This window comes from Hippopotamus amphibius, chromosome 13 (genome assembly GCF_030028045.1).
Source record: "Hippopotamus amphibius kiboko isolate mHipAmp2 chromosome 13, mHipAmp2.hap2, whole genome shotgun sequence".
Classification (NCBI taxonomy): Eukaryota; Metazoa; Chordata; class Mammalia; order Artiodactyla; family Hippopotamidae; genus Hippopotamus; species Hippopotamus amphibius.
Genome location: NC_080198.1, coordinates 42,894,780 through 42,915,331, shown reverse-complemented (window position 1 = coordinate 42,915,331; position 20,552 = coordinate 42,894,780). Strand labels below are relative to the sequence as shown.

Sequence of the window (20,552 nt, the reverse complement as noted above, 5' to 3'; positions counted from 1 at the left end):
CTGCTGAATGAAAAGACAAGACAGGAAGGGACTTTTCTAACTGATCTTGCAAGTTATAAGTTAGGAAAAAATAAAACACTTTGTGAACCCACTGCACCTTTTCTTTTTTTTTAAATTGATTTTATTGAAGTATAGTTGATTTACAATGTAGTGTTAATTTCTGCTGTACAGCAAAGTGATCATTATACATATATACATTTTTTCATATTCTTTTCCACTGTGGTTTATCACAGGATATTGAATATAGTTCCCTGTGCTGTACAGTAGGACCTTGCTGTTTATCTGTCCTGTATATCATAGTTTGTATCTGCTAATCCCAAACTCGCAATCCTTCCCTTCCTCACCACCCCACCTTGACAACCACTAGTCTATTCTCTATGTCTGTGAATCTGTTTCCGTTTCATAGGTAAGTTCATTTGTGTCATATTTTAGATTCCACATACAAGTGTTATCATATGGTATTTGTCTTTCTCTGACTTACTTCATTTAGTATGATAATCTCTAGGTCTACCTGTGTTGTTGCAAATGGCATTATTTCATTCTTTTTTATGGCTGAGTAGTATTCCATTGTAAATAGGCACCACATCTTCTTTACCCATTCATCTGTTGATAGACATTTAGGTCGTATCCTTGTCTTGGGTATTGTGAATAGTACTGCTATGAACATAGGAGTGCATGTGTCCTTTTGAGTTATAGTTTTGTCTGGATATATGGCCAGGAGTGGGATTGCTGAATCATATGGTAATTCTGTTTTTAATTTTTTGAGGAACTTCCATACTGTTTTCCATAGTGGCGGCACCAATTTACATTCCCACCAACAGGGTAAGAAGGGTCCCTTTTCTCCACACCTTCTCCAGCATTTATTATTTTTAGACTTTTTAATGATGGCCATTCTGATTGATTGTGAGCCCACTACACCTTTTCTTAATTCCTGCAAATTAATTAGCAAACTTGAATCAATTACACATTCTAGAGATGCCACTAGCATCTCCATGTACCTTATCAGTGTCACAGGTATTCTTAAACATACTTTCACTATTCCCTAAGGAGACTGCAAGTGGAAATGAGAACCCTGAACATAAAATGGATTTTCTTCCTTCCATTCATCCTTTCTTCCTGTCTACCATCTTTTTAAAAAGGCAGTGAGTGTGTGAGGTAATTATTTACAAGAAGCAGCTACACGTGCCCCTTAGTCCCAGGTGGTCCTCTGCAAAGGACCGCAAGTAGTAAGTGGCCATGCTCCATCTACATGGGATCAGGGGAAGTCAGATGTGGCAATGCGTACAGGCTCTGCCAAGTGAAGGGTGGATGCAGGTCAGTATTTGGAAAACAGGACACTTCCCCAATTCTTGTCAGTCAGACCCCTCAGAACCTAGAGTAAGAGCCTGCCCCTGCCTTGTGATTAGAGAACTCAGCACAGGAAGGACAGGAGGCACGCCTTTACTCTGACTACCTAGGACTTGGACCCTCCATGAGAACAATATTCTGGCCTCAGATAGCAAAACTCCAAAGGAGGACAATGATCAGTCCCAAAACCTCTTAATATGTTACATGGATTAAGGAAGGGGAGGTTTAATATATACTTGGGGAAAAAAATTTTAAGTTAATAAAGCAAGAAATTTCAGATTTATTAAAACTCAGCTCAGTTGTACCAAAAAAAAAAAAAAGCCCACATAACTTTTTCATTGCTCTATGATTGTATGCTTGATACAATGCTACAAGAAAGAAGAAGGGACAGAGCAGGAGAACCTCTGAATTCATACTGCCTCAATTATTTCCGGCATAAACTGTCTCTTGCTAATAAGTAGTTAAAGTTCAGCTCCTTATCAGGACTATTCCTTACCTCCCTCTATTCCTTCTCAAGGTGGATAAGAGTATGTAGAAGCCAAGAGTCCTCGTGGCAATGAGGGAAGGGGTGGATGGTCTTTGTGGTGTCCTCCTCTGCTGGACTCTGCTGTAGGTAACTTGTCTGGCCTTAGCTGGCCCCTTGGCATGAATGACACATGTTACTGCTGACTACTTGACCCACCAAAGCCACTGGTCATCAGGGCCCCTACCCAGCAGCCTCCTATTCTGGTCCAGGTGTCCTTTCAGCTCCTCAAAATTGCTAAAGGTCAGGGTAGAGATTGAGCAGGAAAGGAAGCCCAGCAATGAACAGGACATGCAGATAGACTGAACGTAGACATGAAGGAAGGACAAACAGGATTTCTCCCAGAGAAATTAAGTTAGATGATGAATCATTTTACTAAGATGATGAACAAGTTTAGGGATGGAGAAAGGGAAGAGTCAAAAATTTAGTCTCAAGCATGTTTAGTCTGAGAAACTTATGAAGCCTTCAAGCAGCTGTGGAAGGAAGGAACTGGCCACGAGTCATTAGATCTCAAGAGGGAGAGAGGATGAGACATAAATTTAAGGGTATTTGACATACAGATGAGATTTACAGCCATGGGAACACAGGAGAACACACAGGGAGAAATGGAGTATAAGAAAGGGAAAAGAATAACTGGAAAAATTTTCTTCACAATAGCAACAAGAGTCTTTAGATACCAGAAATTAATGTGTGTAAATCCTTGTGAGGGAAAAAAGTCAATAGCCATTCTTGATAAATACTCTTAACGTACTGGGGAGGGAAGGGGACTTCCTTAACATTATAAGGAGCTAGCTACCCAAATATCCACAATAACAGCTTATTGCTGGTGAAATCTTAGAAACATTTTTATCCAAATCAGACACCCCAAGAAGGATGCTGTCATTACTACTATTCAACATGGCACCTGAAATCCTAACTGGTACAAAATACAAAATAAAACAAAACAAAAAATCTGTGAGACGCCACAAGATGTCAGAACTTAAAGAAAGTCCAATGAGATTTCTGGACCCGAGATCAATATACCAAAATCAAAATCATTTCCATAGGTCAGGAAGATCCAATTTGAAAACTTAAAGTAAAAGAAGCCATTCACACTGACTACTAAACTATAGGACACCTACAGATAGAAGTATATCTGATAAAAGAAATGCAAGACTTTCGTGAAGGAATCTGAAAATCCTTTTGAAGGCTGCAAAAGAAATAGCCAATATCCTAAGTATGCTATCTCCTAATAAATCTATAAATTTAATGCAATTCCGATAAATATCAGATTTTCCTGTAATTAACAAGATGATTTCATAGTTCCTATGGAAGCATAAAGGACCGAAACAGAGCCAAGACAAATTTTGAATAAGAATAGGGTTTTGCCCTACTAAGTGTCAACAATCATCATAAACTATACTAATTAAAACAGTAGAGTATTGGCTGGAGAATGGACCAATAGATCAATGGGACAGAATAGAGAGCCTGGAAACAGACCCACATATGTATAGAAGCATGGTTCATAACAGAGGAGGCATTTTTTACAAATGGAAAATGGTTGAACTACTCAAAGGGGACACAAAATGAAGTAGACCAGAGACTCCAACAAGAAAAATGATAGCAAACACATGTCATGAGATGGTAGCCAAGCACTATTCAAGGGCTTTATATATTTAACTCACTTAATCTTCCTGACCTCACAATAGCCCCTCTTTGCAAATGAGTAAGCCAAGATGCAGAGAAGTCACATAACCCACCCGAGGACACAGAGCTAGAACATGGAAGCCCCAGGATTCCAACCAAGGTAGACTAATCTATATTCCTAATCCTGACAGTATGCAGCTTCTAACACAGCACATGGTGAAGAGGAGGGAAGCAGATCAAAGATGATGATTTTCTGGAAAGAAGATACTACTGCGGTTACAAGTTAAAAGACCTGTACAATAGAGAAGAAAATATACAAACACATAAAAGGATAAAGTTTTAATAATCAGAATGTTTAAGAAAAAATAAACCACAATTTTTTAAATGGGCAAACAATAGAGAGGAATCTTTAAAAGCCAGTAATCAAAAAAAAAAAAAAAAAAAAAAAGCCAGTAACCATATACAAATATGTTTAACTCTGTAGGACTCAAGGAAAGAGACGATAGCAGCAAGGGCATGTCAATTCATGCCCCTTCTGATTGGCCCAAAAAGGGGGTGAGGGGATGACGTTGTTGAAGGAGGGGGAAACGCAGCCATTCAGAGTGCAGGGAGGGGCACAGGGGTTGGTGCATTAAGTGCTCAAGGCACTGTCCCAGGCTGTCAGAGAGTACGCCTGCTGCAGGTGAGGAATGCACTTTGATGCTTTGTCAAGGAGCTGTTTCTGAAATAAAAAACTGGGGCTTTGAAAGTTCCGCTGCGGGCCTGGGCTTCTCTCACCTGGCCCTACCACATCCTACCAAAGGCTGCCCAGCCCCAAATCCTCTGCTGTGAAAACCATTATCACTGAGAAGCAAATTCATTCCACATTCACCCCTCCCTTAGAGATCTTGAATAGTCTCTTAAACCTTGCTAATTCTCTCTCAGGTGGGGGCTCATGCTTTCCTCAGAGAATAGATTTACACAGTAAAAGATCATGGCTTCCGTGCTGATTGGTCCACAGCAGCAAAAATACAATGTAGGAAGTGAATTTTGCTTGTAACTACTACATGCTGTCTCTGAGGATGGCTTTATTCTTTTGTCCTCCTTTATTCATTTGTCTCCTTGGCAACCAAATTGTTTAGTAATTAGTGCAGTGAATGTTAAACAGTAGATTCTTGTTAGGAAGCCAGTTCCGCCCCCCTCCCCCGCCCCAGTAATGGAAAACTTCATACAGATATTTATTTTGAATCAGAGTGCTTTTCCATATAGAACAGCATCTTGCTAAAATCCAACACTGATTTGAGGAGCTCCTGAGGCTATGAAAAAGTAACAGCATAAGAGGATACTGATGTCTTAAAGTTGGCAACTCATTTGGGAAGACAAAACAAAGCCCTCATTGCTTTGCTTTGTTTCCAGGTAATAAAGACAAATTAAAGTGGTCCAAGGACCACACTGCCCACAGACAACTACCTCACAGACCCATGCAAAAGCCCTTTCTGAATGAACAAACTCCACCTAACCCCAGCTATTCTAGGGAAGGGAACAAGTGTGACTCAAGGTTGGTGTCCTTAGCACAAAGATCATATATTTACCAATGTTTGAGTGAAAACCTTGCTTATTATAGCAGAGCTGGATAAACATGTAAGAAGTATAGTAATTTTCTGAATGTAATTTTAATAACACAATGTCCTTCACTTTTTTTCCATCTAGAATTACAAAATACATGGCTTTAGCTTATCAAGAGAACTTATACTAGGATTGTATGTGAATGAATAATCCCATACTTTTCTACAGACAGGGGACAAGAGAGTCCAGAAGAAGGAACCCAAAAGCATGAGTCTAGCTCCTCATTTTCCATCCCCCTACTCAAAACCACAGAGACACTCCCCAATTACAGAGCAAAGACTCCCCATAATTTGGTCCCTGTCCACCTTTCCCCTTTGTCTCCCACTGCCCCCCGCCCCCCAACTGCTATAGGACAGAAGCATCATCCTATGATCCAAAGATGTGCCTCTGAACATACTGTTTCCTTTTCCTGGAATGCTTTTCCCCCATCATGGTTGTGTAGCAAACTCTTGTTCATTCTAAACAACCCAGCTAAGGTCTCACCTCGTCAAAGGATCCACCCCTCCTCTGGGCTATAATTTGTACATACTTCTGTTGGTGGACACATCACACCATAATAATATGGCTGTATGTCTGTGATCTCAGCTTGAACTCTTTGAGGGAAGGGTTTCTGTCTGAATCCTCAGGGTTCTGTTGCTCCTTCTATTCGATGAATGAGTATTAACAGTGATTGAATTGAAAGCATCTTTAAAATTCCCAGGTGCATCTGTCCCCTGGGATGTCATGTAGGACTCAAGCTGCTTTTGTCAGATTCCCAGTAGGGTTATTCTAAGAATTAAGGTTTTAACATAAAATGATCTCTATAGAGACCATTTTATTATTTTATTATTTACTCGAGGTGCAAAAAATTAAGTTGTCTTTCTTAATCCAGTGTTTGTGATGTAAAAAATAAGGATAATAAGTTTCTCTTTCTCTGTGAAAATGATGGGATTCTAAATGCACACATATGTAGGTTACAAAAATCCTCTCTTATAATTCCTTCCTGAATTTTGGAGAAGGAAATCGATCTTCCAGATTTGCATTGTCTTATGGAAAAACCTAAATGCTAATTTGGCCTATAGTCATAGTGGGGTTGGAGTGGGGGCTAAAGAAGAGAACCTAAGTTGCCTGATGGACTGATTTATTGCTCCACTGACAGCTATTGTAGAGTGAGAACTTCTAACCTGCCTTGGGTTCTGCCTTAGGTTCTCCAAGGGCACTAGTCTCAGGGAGACAAAGACCCCAAGCTAGAGACAAGCTGAAATAAGCACTGATTGTCAACCACACCTTTTCCCAAATTTTGTGTCTAAGGCCACCATCTGAGTCAGCCAGTAGCAATGACAGTGGTAGACTTTTTCAGTTTGATGAAATGCCACTTATCTTTGTTCCGTTTTGCAAATTGTATTTACCATATTTTATAGAAATCATTCACCTCTTCAAAGAAGCAAGAGTTTTCAAGGGTAACTCCAAGGTATATAGTTTGAACTACTAGGTCTGCGGTGGAAGCATCTACTGGAGGAGAAGGTTTGAAGGAAGAGGCTAAATCATGAGCTCTGTTTTAGATGCATTCAAGTTTAGGTGTTTGAGGGGCATCTAGATGGAGACATCGAGTGGAGAGTTCAGAGATCTGGGCAGGAGATAGAATTTGAAAGTTGTTGGAGTATAAGTGGTGACTGAAGCCTTGGGGATGGATGGGATTGCCCAGGTGGCAGAACACGGAATGAGAAGAGGGTATGGCTATGTCCTGGGGTGCTCCTACATTTGCAGGTTAGGTGGAGGAGCAGTGATTGGCAAAGGAAAAAGAGAAGAATCAGAGAGGAAGGAGGGAAACGAGCACGTGGTATCATGGAAGCCAGAGGAAGGATTGTTTCAATAGAGGGAGTGCTTAAGTTGTAGAATGACTCTGAGAGGTGGTGTGATGTGAAGACTATAAAAAGTACATCAGCTTAAGTGATATGGAAATACTTGGTGAATGTTACAAGAATTGTCTCCATGGAGTGGTTGAAACAAGTTAGATTAGAGGGTTTGTGGAGGGAAACCGGCCTGAGGAATTGGAAAGAGAAACCATAGGCAACTCAGGCCAGAAATTTGAGAATAAATGGGAGGAGAATGGTGGTAGCTAGAGAAACATGTGGTTTCCAGGGGGCTTTTTTTTTGAAGGTGGGGAGTGGTGATTTGTTCATTTGTTGATTTGTTTTTTGTTATCATGAGACAGATGAGAGCATGCATAAGTGCTGATGGAAAGGGTCTAATAGAGAGGAAGAGATTGAAATAAAATAAGAGGGGAAATAATTAGTGTTCTTGAGGGAACCCTGTGGAGATGGAGTTCAGAGCACATGCAGAAGGGTTGGCTTTTGTTAGAAGAGGGAAAACATGTATGAAGTTCCCACCTAATAGCTTCCATTTTTTCCAGTGAAACAGAGGCAAGGTTGTCAGCTGTGTAAGAGAGAGTTGGAGATTTAAGAAGAATAGAATGGGCTTAAAAGAGATGTTTGCAGAAATTTGAAGACCAAGCTACCGGGTATTTTTGATGGCCTAGTTGAGGTCACTGACCATTAATTTGTAGTGGTACCCATCTGCCTCATTGTGTTTTTCTCCAGATGTTCTCAGCAGCCTGGATGGAGACATGGAGAAGACGTATAGGTTCATCTAGGGTTGGAGTTTGCCAGAGAATTTGCTGGAGAACAATTGAAGTGGTAAATCCTACAATCTCTTCATAATAGGAAGAAAATAAAAGGTAGAAATGAGTGATTGATGAATGAATGGGTGGATGAATCGATGACTGGGTAGGTGAGTGGATTCATAAATGAATGGGGAGATGAAGGGGCAAGTCAGTCAGAAGCATCGAGTGAAAGAAGAGTTGTAGTGAGGCACTTAACAAATAAAGTTGAAAAAAGGAAGGTTGTGAATGAGATGCTAGATGTTTGCATTGTTTGATTCAGAGACAGAGTAGGTTCGAGTATTGCTGAGCTCCACAGCATGACAGTGGGTGGATGAGGCAGAGTGGATAATTCACTGGAGTAGTGAATAGTTTATTCACAGGGACACTAAAGTCATCTAAGTGGATGGATGGAGTTGAAGTGGAGAGGGAGTGGGGGCGTGCGGAATCTGGTAACAAAATGATCAGTGAAAGAGGAGTGACTAGGAAGTCAGATGAAGACTGACACAGGGGATGGCACACAAGCTTCAAATTATGGAGGAATAACTAGAGAGTGAAGGAGTCGTGGCCTGAAAGTGGCAGTGGGGAGGACACTGCCCCACTTTCAAATCTGGAACTACTTGGACTGTAAAATGGCCCTCACTTGAAAAGCTGACAGATGAAGCCTTGTTCTCAGAAAACTGGCTGGATTCAGTTAAGACAATGAGATGGAAAGAATCTCCTGAGTAGGGTTTGAGACTATAGGGGATGAAGTCTCTTTTTCCACTTCACTGTGCACAGTGGTACATGGGTTCGTCAAAAGCGGACAAATGGTAGCTTGGGTCCTAGTCCCTCTGATTGATGCAGGGAAGTGTTTTTTTCATATTTCTGTTGCCCATACCTAGAATACTGTAAGACACCTGGTATAGTTTTTTAAGGTGTGTAACGCTAATGGAAAGTTTGATTGCTCCGTCTTTTTGCTGATTCTACATTCTACTTTGACATTCTGAATACTAGCAATCATTATACCGTAATTTAGATGCTGATCCAAAAGAGTATAAGAGATTCATTTGTACCTGTATTTTCATCCGTACACATCTGGTGAATAGATCTCTGTTATGAGCTTTTCTCGGTATCATTTGCTTCTTTTTTCCCTAAAAATGAAGCAGTAGAATGTGTTCTGGTTAATTAAGTGTTTTGATTACGGAGGTTGTAGTTAACTCAAGTGTCTTAATCACAGAGCTTCACACTCCCAGCCCTAGGAAGGATCGTCACGTTTGATCTAGATCCTGTCTGGCAGTTGGAAGGTAGGGGGAGGACATAATGACAAAATCACACGCAGAGTGTTTAGAGTCCACCTTATCATTACAGAGGGAAAATGCCATGTCCACTTAATTCACCGTCACTAGGTAAAACATATTTAGTCATTTCTCCTAGTAAATCTGAGCTCTACAAACCTGATTTTTGCTTCTAATAGTAATGAATGAAATTCCAGAGTCTTGCTCTAAAAATGCAAATCTTCACAACTAAGTGAAGCATCTTAAGAAAAGACTTGAAGGAATGTCCTCCTGCCCTACAGCTCTGAAAAGGGATGTTGTCTTTGCATTATAAACTCAATGCAGGATCCGCTTTGACAAGGCATCAAATTGAGAAATTCTAGAAAATATCAATATTGTTTTCTCATGCACTACGGAGATTTATGTGACTATTCATACCATTTGCCCCATTCTTTCTTAATATATCTCAGATCTTGGAAGTGTTGTTTAAACGAAGGGGTCTTATAAGATTGTGAAGATTCTAGACACAAAAATAACCTCCAGAAAAAACCTGTAATTCTGAATGGTTGTCTTAGTTGATAATTTTTCTAGTAATGATGATGTAATTGGCAACTCTGTCTCAGTTTGTAAATCTTTGTAAGGTTTTTCTGTCAAATCAGGTGAAGATCACTGGAATGTTCCTCTTCTCCTATCTGCTTGACAGAATAATTGAAATCACATGACTCTACAAGCTTTCTTATTTAAAAAGAAAAATTGATCAGTCACGATGTAGTAGCAAGTATCGAACTTACACTCCCACTGAATAAAACTACAAAAGCTGAACAAAATATACAAAAGAATTGTTTGCAGGCATTGGAGAGCAAATACTGCAGGGCTATGATCCTTGAGAGAAAGAAAGCAAGAGAAGAGAACTCCCACATTTACCCTGGTTTTCTCCCTAAAGATATTTTTCAAACTGGGTACAGGAGGAAGGAGCCCAAGAAAAGAGAAGAAGAAACAGAAATCAGAGTTGGGGTTGCTAAGACTGCAGGGATCCAGAAGGGATTGGATGGGTGAGGAACAAACAGCAGGGATCTACTAAGAAGATATATGTAATTTTCCTTAGATCCTTGGCCAATTCCAAAGTTGTGCAATTGCAGGGTGAGTCTGTGGGAAGCCAAGAAAAAACCAGTTACGAGGAGGTTGATACCTAAGTAGACATATTAGAGCTTACACATTACTGGGGAAATTGTGAGACCTTGGCAAACACCCCAGGCTTTCAGTTGAAGCCCCGGAAAGATCTCACCCTAGGGTAGGGACCATGCTAGGAGAAAGAGCAAAGACGAAATAGGTCTCCCCTAACAAGGCCTAAAACCGTGCCTGGACAGGATCAGGGCAATACTCCAGTAATTCAGCATAACTCAGAACCTCTACAATCTTATTACCTACCATGTTCAGCATACAATAAAATTACAAGATATATGAGCATATAGGAAAATGTTCATCATGGAGACACATAATCCTTTAAGTCAGAATACTTCCTCAAACTCCAGGGTGACTTCTGTGGCCCAGATACAGCAATCATCATAGGTGATGCTACATTTTCCCAAAAGATGAGTTCCTCAACATTAAAGAGCACCACATGCAGAACACCAAACTCCTAATCTAGTTTCACGTTTAGGAAAGAAAATATTTATCTGCCTCATCCAGGGAACAGTTCTGTTAAATCCATGATACATTCACTTGACCACAGAGATCATATATCAAGTTAATCAACTGCCCCACATTCAGATTTATGATGACTTCAGAGTTTTCTCTGAGGAAAAAAAATGGATGCTTTATATTTGCATGCCTAAAGAATGCAGTTTAGTAAACTCCCCAAACAAAGGAAGTCTGCTGTGAAATCAAAGGCTCCACTTCCGGAATGATAGCTTGCAAGGTACCTCCAAACAGAAGTTTTCCCATATAACAAACAAACAAAATGAAAGTTCTTTCTCTACCAGGCACCCTGTTAACATGCTAAATGCCGGTGAACCTGAAGTTGCTACCTAGGACAGCTCTTTATGGAACTCTGTTTTTAGCAGATGGTTTTGCTTGGAAAAGAATGATCACATGGATTAAGTGAATACTGAGAGCAGTAGCCATGAATCCAACACACACGAAGAATCTTGATAAGTACTTCACTACATGCCTTGTAAGTTCATGTGCATATCCTTGTAATTACCTTATAATTCAAGGACAGCACTTACACACTTTTGGCGAACACTTGAGAATTATATGTAAAAGCTCTGGATTTTTAATTTTTTGTATTTTCGTGTAAGGTTTTAGGTACTTATTTAAAATCCTAGTTACCATTAGATGAATAACACCTCAAGTTAAAAGTTGATAAATTCAAGATTCAAGTATGAATTTGGCTGTGTATGATCTAAAATGTAAGCCTGTTCCTTCCAAAACTGCATAATCCTGACCGAATCATGAGAAGACATCAGACCAAACCCAAAGTGAGGGCATTTAACAAAATGGTGGACTCGTCAAAACTGTCAAGATCATGAAGGAGAATGACTGTCTCAGGACTCTTCCAGGTTAAGGGAGATTAAAGAGGCATGACAGCTAAAGGTGATGGGTGACCCTGGATCAACTCCTGGGACAACTGATGAGATCTAGACGTCTGTAGACGAGATGACAGCATTTTCTCAATGTTAATTTTCTGATTGGGATCGTGTCTGTAATACAACCTCAAAAGCCTCAGAAAAAAGTATATAAAAGTGTGTACAGAGAGAGAATGATAAAACAAGTGTGGTAAAATGTCAATATTTGGGTGATGGGGGTACATCTAAAATTTTTGTACTGTTAGCAGTTTTTTTTGTAAATCTGAAACAATTTTTAAAATCCACCCATCAAGGCATTTTCCTGTTTTTATAAATGAACATAAAATGGCATAACTGCATATCTAGCGGCAGTCTGTTCTCTGCCTCCCTGTTTTATTCACAAAGCATTCAAAATTCTTTCCCCCATTTTCCTTCTAGTATTCTAGTCAGGTGCATTACTTTATTCCCCTGACACATAATCTTTTCATTTCTTTTTCTATCAACCACAACAATGAAAAACTCTGATTTTTAGGAGATTCTGTACAAGAACAAAGCATTAACGTCTTTCCATTGAAGGCTGCTAGTCTACAGGGAGCAAAATTCTAGCAAGATTTGGGCTTTGTTGTTCAACTAGTACTCCCCACACATAAACCCAGCTGTATGAGGAAAGAGGCTCTTCCTAGATAAGAAGAAAAACTCATTTTCAAATTATGACAAGCAGTAAAAGAAGAAATAGGTGGGGAAAAAAAGCCAATAAATGCTATTGATCTAGCTCCAGTAACATGGGACTTTAAATCCAGGAGAACCTGGGTTAAGGTTCAGAGACTCTCCTGAGTCTCAGACAATCCCAAACTCTAGCCAGAACCTTCCAGGAAGGCTCTCTGCCCACAGTAGAATAACTTTGGTGTTATCTGTGCTTATTTCCTTCATTCTTCTGTCTCCTCCCAATCTTGACTGCTGTTACCTCGTTTCCCCTGGGATATAATGAAGCAGCCCATACAAAAATGAGCACTTGCCACCTGAAGACGAAGCACAGCACAAAGTGAGATGAAAAACCAATGGAATCCGCTTACCTTCAAGTAGCAGTTGCGTGAAACAGGTTCCACGTCTGCACCAAGTCCCTGGGGGGCAGGGGTTGAGGCTACCTCAATGCATGCAGAATATATAGGGACAGATTATATATCCGGGGTTTTCATTACAGAAGGTGTTTTTGATGAGTTCTCCGCCAAGATCCACTTAAAAACAAAGCTATACAGAGACTACAAAAAGGCCACACAAAGTTTAAACAAAAGGCTAAAGAAAGACCAAACAAAAGCCAAAGAATGTTTAAACAAAGAATGAAACAAAGACAAAACAAAGGCCAAACAAAGACAAAAACAAAGACCAAAACAAAGGGCAAAAGAAAATCTAAACAAAAGCTAAGCTAAGCTCCAACTGTATCATACACACGCACACACACACACACACCCATATCTACACACTGTCCACACACACACGCATATATTCTGGTCTTCCACCTCCCACATCCCACATAATCAACACCCCATGCCAAACCCCTCACTAACGCTCGGTCCACACCAACTGCACCCCATCAAACCACATACCAGGTCCAACCACACCACACACCAACCCACCCCACCGAGCCACACACCCTTCCACAAATGTGCCACCCCACCACAGCAACCATCTCACCCTACCATGCTATACGCCACACCACACTCCACAAGCCAAACCGACAAGCCAAGAACAGAGTTGGAGCCACACTGACAAATCTGTTTTCAGGCTTCCGTGTCTATACTCTATGCACATTAAATATCCATCCACACTCCCCTTCCTAACGTACCTACGTACGCACACCCATGACTAACATTCCCACACACATGCCCTCATACACTTAATTTAACAAGAGTACCTCAGTCTCGTCACAACAGAGATTGGATTTGGAAGAGTCTGTGACAATGAGCCCTTGCATTCAAATTTATGAAAACTTTAAAAATATTATCTGTTTTGGTACATGATTTCTGTAAATGATGAATCTCATTCAATTAATGTGATAATATTGGCTTCAGTCTTAGACATTGGTATTTTCTTATCATTGCCCTAAAATTTGGGGATCACACTGTTGAGTCCTATAGCTCTGTGCCTCTGTTAAATTTCATGGGTCCTATAACCCTGTGCTTCTGCAAAACTTCCTTTTTCATATGCAGAACTACACACTAATGATTTGAAAGATGAAAGGATGCTTCTGAAACTAATCCAACCAACAGCAGCCTTGCCTCTTGAATTCCCAGAGCTCCCTGCCTGATGGTGAAGTATAAATGCCAACATTGCCAACAAATTTCCTTTTAGGCTCTCATCTCATTGTATGCAAAAAAGAATCACAGAGGGGACCTTGAAAAGGCAATCCAGTGAGACTACAAATAGCCAATAGAAATCTCATTGTACACTAACTTCATGGCTAATTAAACATCTTTCTCTGAGTAATGAGTTATAACTGTATGCTGGCTGGTTCACTCCTACGATGAGGCCAGGGCTTTGCTTGTGCTACAGTGGGTGTGTTTGAGGGCTAGGTAGAGTGAGGTGGTTCAGAGCATGGGCTCTGCAGGTCCCGAACACCTGGATGGTCAGAGCACTGTACTTCCAGGTACAAGCCCAGGGCTTGTTGATGAGTAGTAGAATGGACAGCCATAGTGACCTTCACATGGGCTGACCTCAAAATCCAAATAGCTGGAAGATTTTCCCCTGGGGTCATTCAGTTTGTTCAGGAAAGAGCAATCCCTCTTCCAGCCTGGCAGGGTAGGGAAGATGGGGGAGTTTGAATATCTTACTGCTGATGTTCTGTGATCAGGATGGGCAAGGGACCCACATGAGTATGTGGATGTCCCCTTTGCTTAACTTTGCCCATCACCCTCCTCTCCTCAGTTTCTGAGTCTGGAAATTTCTCCATAATAAACTTCCAGGAACCAGGTCAAGTTGGTGCAGTAAACCTGGAAATCCATTCAGAATGTGCACCTTCCCCATGCCTTCCCCTGCTTTCCACTATGCCTGGAACCCCAAGCGGGAGACGCTTGGTGTTTTGACACACACTTTTGACATGCTTTTCTTTGGCATGGCCCCTGCAGGCTCTTAGAATAGAACTTCCTTCAGTCGGTCAAGCCATTTACTGCTCTCCACTCATTTCTACCTCCCAGAATTGTGTTGTAATCGCTCATCTTTTGGTGTCTCCTTTTTCTTTGATGGGTTAAAATCTTTTAAAAAGTTTTTGGGACTTCCCTGGCGGTGCAGTGGATAAGACTCCTTGCTCCCAATGCAGGAGGCCCGGGTTCGATCCCTGGTCAGGGAACTAGATCCCACATGCATGCCACAACCAAGGAGCCCGCCTGCTGCAGCTAAGACCCAGCACAACCAAATAGATAAATAAATAAGTATTCAAAGAGCCTCAGGTTTGTCTTAAAAATAATAATAATAATAAAATTCACTACTGCCCTTGTAGGAGTAAAAAAATTTTTTAATTCTTTACCTTTTAAAAATATTTTACTACTATAATTTTAGTAATGTTTTGAATAAAAGTAGATAAAATAAACACGTGTAGTTAACCTGCCACTTTTAACCAAAAGTATAGTAATTGTTTTTGTTGAGATATAATTTGCATACCATAATATTCACAATTTTAAAGTGTAAAATTTAGAGACTTTAAGTATATTCACAGGGCTATGGAGACATAGCCATTATCTAATTCTATAATATTTTCATCACTAAAAATAAATCCACACTGATCAGCAGTGAAACATACTACTATTTTAATATCTGCACATAGAGAGAGTCAAGCCTGAAAGGGGTTGGAGGGTATGGCGAGCATTGTGTTAGGGGGATCACTGAAAGCTGGCACAAAGTGAGTGAATCATCTATAGGAAAAGGTTACCTTAGAAAAGACACTGGTAAGAGAAGGGCATCTCCATATTCTACCTAGAAAGTTAAATATACATAAAGTCATATCCAAAATTAGAGAATTGTTGTTTACCTAACAAAATTAGGTACCAAAATATGTGTTGTAAAAGTTTTTTATTAAAATGTAAAAGATAGGCCAGAGATGTTCAGATGAATGACAACAATATTACTTTTCCTGTAGATATATGAACAAAAATGACCTTTGTAAATAGCTATAAGACCATTTAATTACTGCAAGGTAAATAATAACGAATTGACCAAATCTAAGAGAAACAAACCAAAATGTTTCTTCATTTGCCTTTCAACCCTCACTTTCAGAGCAAATCTGTCTCCTCCAAGATTTTGATCTGGATCTTACCGATTTTGAGCTATCCAGTCTCCAACTTTCAATGGTAGTCAGGGGAATGCGACACCCACTGAGCTGCCAGCCATTCAGACAAAGCTTCTGTGTGTTCCCAAGCTCCACACCCAGTCTCTCTCCCTCTCTCTCTCTGCTATGCTTGGGCTCAGTTACAATTGTGTTCTGGCCAGCCGTGACCTGTGTAATGTACATTATGTTCCATGCTTAAGGGACTGGGTTTTATCCAACTTGCTGTGTTGAAATTCAACTCTACAGAAGACATGCTTCTGCCATTCAACTTTCTGGACCCAACTCATGGATTTTACCCCTTGTCATGTCACCATTAGAGAAGGAAAGATGAACACAGGGTAACAATATGCAAGGATTCCAGCGAAAGGAGAGATTCAGAATAAGAAGGTATTGTTGTGATGTGTTAAAGAAAACCAAAACTGAATAGTGATTAAAGTGTTAAAAACAGATTTTATTCAGCAACTATTGCAAGAGGGAAAAAGAGACCTCAGTATAAAACTGGGCTCCATTCCAAATACAATATGGACAAGAGGGTATTAATAGCCAAGGAGCAGGTTGGAGGAGTTGGTGGATGGAGAATTACTAAGAGGAGTATCAGTGGTAAGGAGGGGATTTCTAGCTAAACTGACTTGACAGGATTCTTGCTGAAATCAGGCCAGGGTGACCAGACATCACCTGGCAGATGGTGAGGGATGAGGAACTGGACCAGATATTGAGGATGATCCGATATGGGGGGGGGGGTATCCTTGATAAAATGACTCAGCAAGATTCTTGTTAAAACTAAGTGATGCAAAGACAGACATTGAGATCCCAAGGTCAAGGCCTAGTTGGAAAGAGCATTCACAGTTGGCCTGACTAAAGTTTGTCCAGGAGGGTCCTTGTCAGATGTCAGCATGTTGCAGTGGGGGAACCTTGATTCTAACTACTGATATCAGTTTTCCAGAGACAAGAGTGAACTAAAGGACTCAACTATTATATTAATTATTACTAATATTTTTATTAATGGAAAAATCTTGTTTTAACTTTTTATTTATTCATTTACTTATTTATTTGGCCACATCGTGCGGCATGTGGGATCTTAGTTCCCCAACCAGGTATCGAACCCACACCCCCTGCATTGGAAGCATGAAGTCTTAACCACTAGACCACCAGGGAGGTCCCAGTGGAAATAATCTTTGAAAACAGAGAACTATCTTTGTTTTAGTTCTGTGCTTACCAAGCTACCAAGCACCTATCATATTGTTGTCAAAATAATTCACACACCAAAGTGGCACATTTTAGGGTGTCATATTCTGCTCCCCTTCATCATGAAAGTACTTTGAGAAAATCACAGATCCTGGGTACTCTGTTGCCATTTGAGCTAACAGATTGGAATGAATTATCAGGCTCTGTTAAAAAAAAAAAAAGTAATAATAATGCCTATCACATTGCCTGGCACACAGTAAAATCTCTATAATAGAAGTCACCTTCTCTAATTTTTAAATTTTATTTATTTATTTATTGGCTGTGTTAGGTCTTCATTGGGGCACACAGGCTCTCTCTAGTTGTGGTAAGAGCGGGCTATTCTTCATTCTGGTTCGTGGGCTCCTCATTTTGGTGACTTCTCTTGTTGCAGAGCACAGGCTTTAGGTGCGCAGGCTTCAGTAGTTGCAGCACACAGGCTCAGCAGTTGCTCATGGGCTCTACAGTGCAGGCTCAGTAGTTGTGGCACACAGGCCCAGTTGCTCCTCGGCATGTGGGATCTTCCTAGAGCAGGAATTGAACCCGTGTCCCCTGCATTGGCAGGCGGATTCCCAACCACTGTGCCACCTAGGAAGTTCCCACCTTCTCTAATTTATTGCCCCTTCACAAACTAAAAATCTGGTTCCTGATCCTGTTAATCTGAAATTCATAATAAAGCGCAGATAGCACACATGTAACTAAACTGAAAACAGCTTGTTTTTAACATAACCTTTATTGAAGTTTTTACCCAAAGTTCCCATTGACTCTCTTTCTTTTACACCAAGTTCATCTTCTCGGCTAGTGTGGTCTGGTGTGAGAAAGACCTGAATCCTGTCCTAGGGTGAGACAGGATGAGTGCCAGGTGCTCTCCAGGGAGAAAACCATCTCACCGTGGGAATCCTCTGTCCCACCATCCTCATCTGCTCCCTCTCGTGTTCCCCCTCCTCTCAGCGGTGCCTGCCCCATCAATTCCACTGGGCAGAATTCTCGAAGAGGGCGAAGAGTACGACTCCTGCAAGATTTCTTCTAATGAAAAAGGTCCCCGCCAATTTAAATTGTTCTCAAAGTTCAGTGCCTGGTGGGGCCAGTGACCAGTGGGTTTTCCTTCCTGGTAAACTTGGCTGGGTCTGCCCTGAATCCCAGAGAGGGAATTAAATGGACAATTAAAGGGCTTTGTAAGGGGAAAACGTTCAATCACTTGTCACAGATTGTGGATGGTAGTTATTTCACCATAACTTTCCCACAACTTTGATGGAGATAAGAGCTGGGAGCTTGACAAACCACACCTTGAACTCATCCAGCACTTAAGAGAATTTTACATAGGATTTGAAGTAAAGAGAAGAGCGACCTCTTTCCACTTCACAAAAAGAAATCCCAGAATGAAGTTCTGTTCTTGGTCAAACCCATATATTAAACATTTGTCATAAGCAGCTGTAATTTGTGAGGAAAAGCCTCATTCACTCCAAGTAGAATAATGGGGGGGGGGGGCTTAATTCCTCTGGTTTTGCCTGTTGAGTCCTGTCATCGGGTGGTATTTTCTTCTTGCACATGTTATCTTCACATTGACAGGGAAAAATGGAGTGACTCTCCAGGTTTAGAGTTGTATTAGAAAGTAAAATAAGTTTGTTTGGAAAGTAAAGGAAAGATGTTATTTGCACACGAGTGCATTCGTGGCCGCGCCCTGTTCACCTCTCTTCTGTGTTCTCCATTCAGGGTTGCTCCTCCCAAGACAATATGCTGTGATGGGCCGCTGCAGGATCCCAGGTAACACGTCACACAGCACATCTATATATAAAACCCATGGCTCTCAAACACTGCAGGAATCCCTGGTGTGCACAGCGGGCTCACGGGGTGCCACGGAATATTTAAAATGTCAAGAAAAACTTAACAATACTAGACCCCTGTCTGACTCCCTGTGGACCAGCAGCTTGAGCACCATTTCAGCAGTACATTGTACTGTGTTTTTTTAAATGATGTCATATTCTTTATAAAGGTGGATTTTTAGATGTTTCCTTGATAAAAAGCAAGTATTGCAGGAAAATCACGTGTAACAGGAAATGAGAACGGCGTTGTTGATTCCTGCACACAGCCCATTAGTGGGTAATTGTGGGTATCTGAGAATAACATAAAAATATTACTGTTCTTTTCAATTTATATGTATTTTTCAAATTACTGCTTAGTTGTTAGAACATAAATGCTTATTAAGTTATTTGGGCCTAACTACTTCACAAAAAGAACTGTTAGGGATTTCTTTTGGCCAGTGAGTGCTGTGAAAAAATTACAGAAACTCTGAAAGTGCCTTGCATTGAGATGCTCAAGAATTTCTGATGTAAAACAGAGGTGTGCCACAAGAACATCATCTTTACTTTTACTAGAAACGCGTATTATCTGTGGAACCCCTGAAGCGACTCTGAAGAGCCCTAGGTTTCCTCCTAAAGCAACAGTATGAAAAACACAGAGAACAGCATGAAAAACTAACAAGCATGAATTTTTGTAAAGCCTTGACCCAGACACATCAGTCCCACCCAGGGTGTGACAGCCGGAGGACAGGACAGAGCATCTGAAATGTCCTGGGCTACCTGGGAGGAACTGTGCACCACAAACCACTAATTGCCCCCAACGCCTCCTCCACCTTTTCTTCTTTGTCATAGAGCCCCTCTAATATCAGAGTGGCCATGTGCTCAGCTGTTAAAAGAACCTACGCATCCCAGCCCTGCCACACTTGGTGGCCCCATGATGTAGAGGCAGATGCCTTGGTGGGCCTTCAGGGGGGCTCTTTAAGGGGACTCACTCAGCTGGCAGGCATCCTTGCCCCTTCCCTGCTCCCCCCACCCCCATCTGTAACATGAGGTATTTCAAATGCAGCCACAGTGGCTATCTTACAACCATGGGAATAAAAACCAAGGCGGGGAATTCTCTGACAGTCCAGTGGTTAGGACTCCATGCTTTCACTGCCAAACTAAGATCCACTAAGCTGTGCAGTGCAGCCAAACATTTTTAAAAAATAATAAACAAATACATACATACATACATACCAAGGCGGCAGAGCACAAATAGTGGTACCGAGTCCAAGCTCATTCTGCTGGCCACATGACAGGCCAATGAATCGAAGATGAGGTGTTGAGGCAAGGAACATGACTTTATTCAGGAAGCCAGCAAACTGAGAAGATGGCAGACTAGTGTCTTCAAAAAACCATCTTCTTGGGCTCTGGATGCCTGTTTGTTTTATAGAATCAGAGAGGGAGGAGCTGGAAAGTAAAGTAAAAAGGATTATCAGTCTTGCAAAACATCTCCTGGAATGACTAGCCTCCAGGAAGGGATGTGTTAATTTCATAGGTGGGTAGGGTTCTCTGAGGCAGGCCATTGTGTATGATTAAAGCAATGAAAACCAAAGGTTAAAGTCAAAGAAACAGATCCAGCATGGAGTCCGATTTAGCTCTACTCGGTAACA

General features: G+C 41.0%; 1 protein-coding gene across 2 annotated transcripts in view; it reads right to left on the bottom strand.

The window, feature by feature from the left end:
* MOBP (myelin associated oligodendrocyte basic protein) overlaps positions 1–14,082 on the bottom strand; it is a 47,726-nt gene extending 33,644 nt beyond the window's left edge. For both annotated transcript variants that reach the window (XR_009048799.1, XM_057706025.1), the window contains exons 1-2: positions 12,636–14,082; positions 8,795–8,872 (exon numbers count right to left, since the gene is read on the bottom strand). The gene's annotated coding sequence lies outside the window, so the exon portion shown is untranslated. The remainder of the gene's footprint in view (positions 1–8,794; positions 8,873–12,635) is intronic.
* Between the last annotated feature and the right edge of the window lie 6,470 nt (positions 14,083–20,552).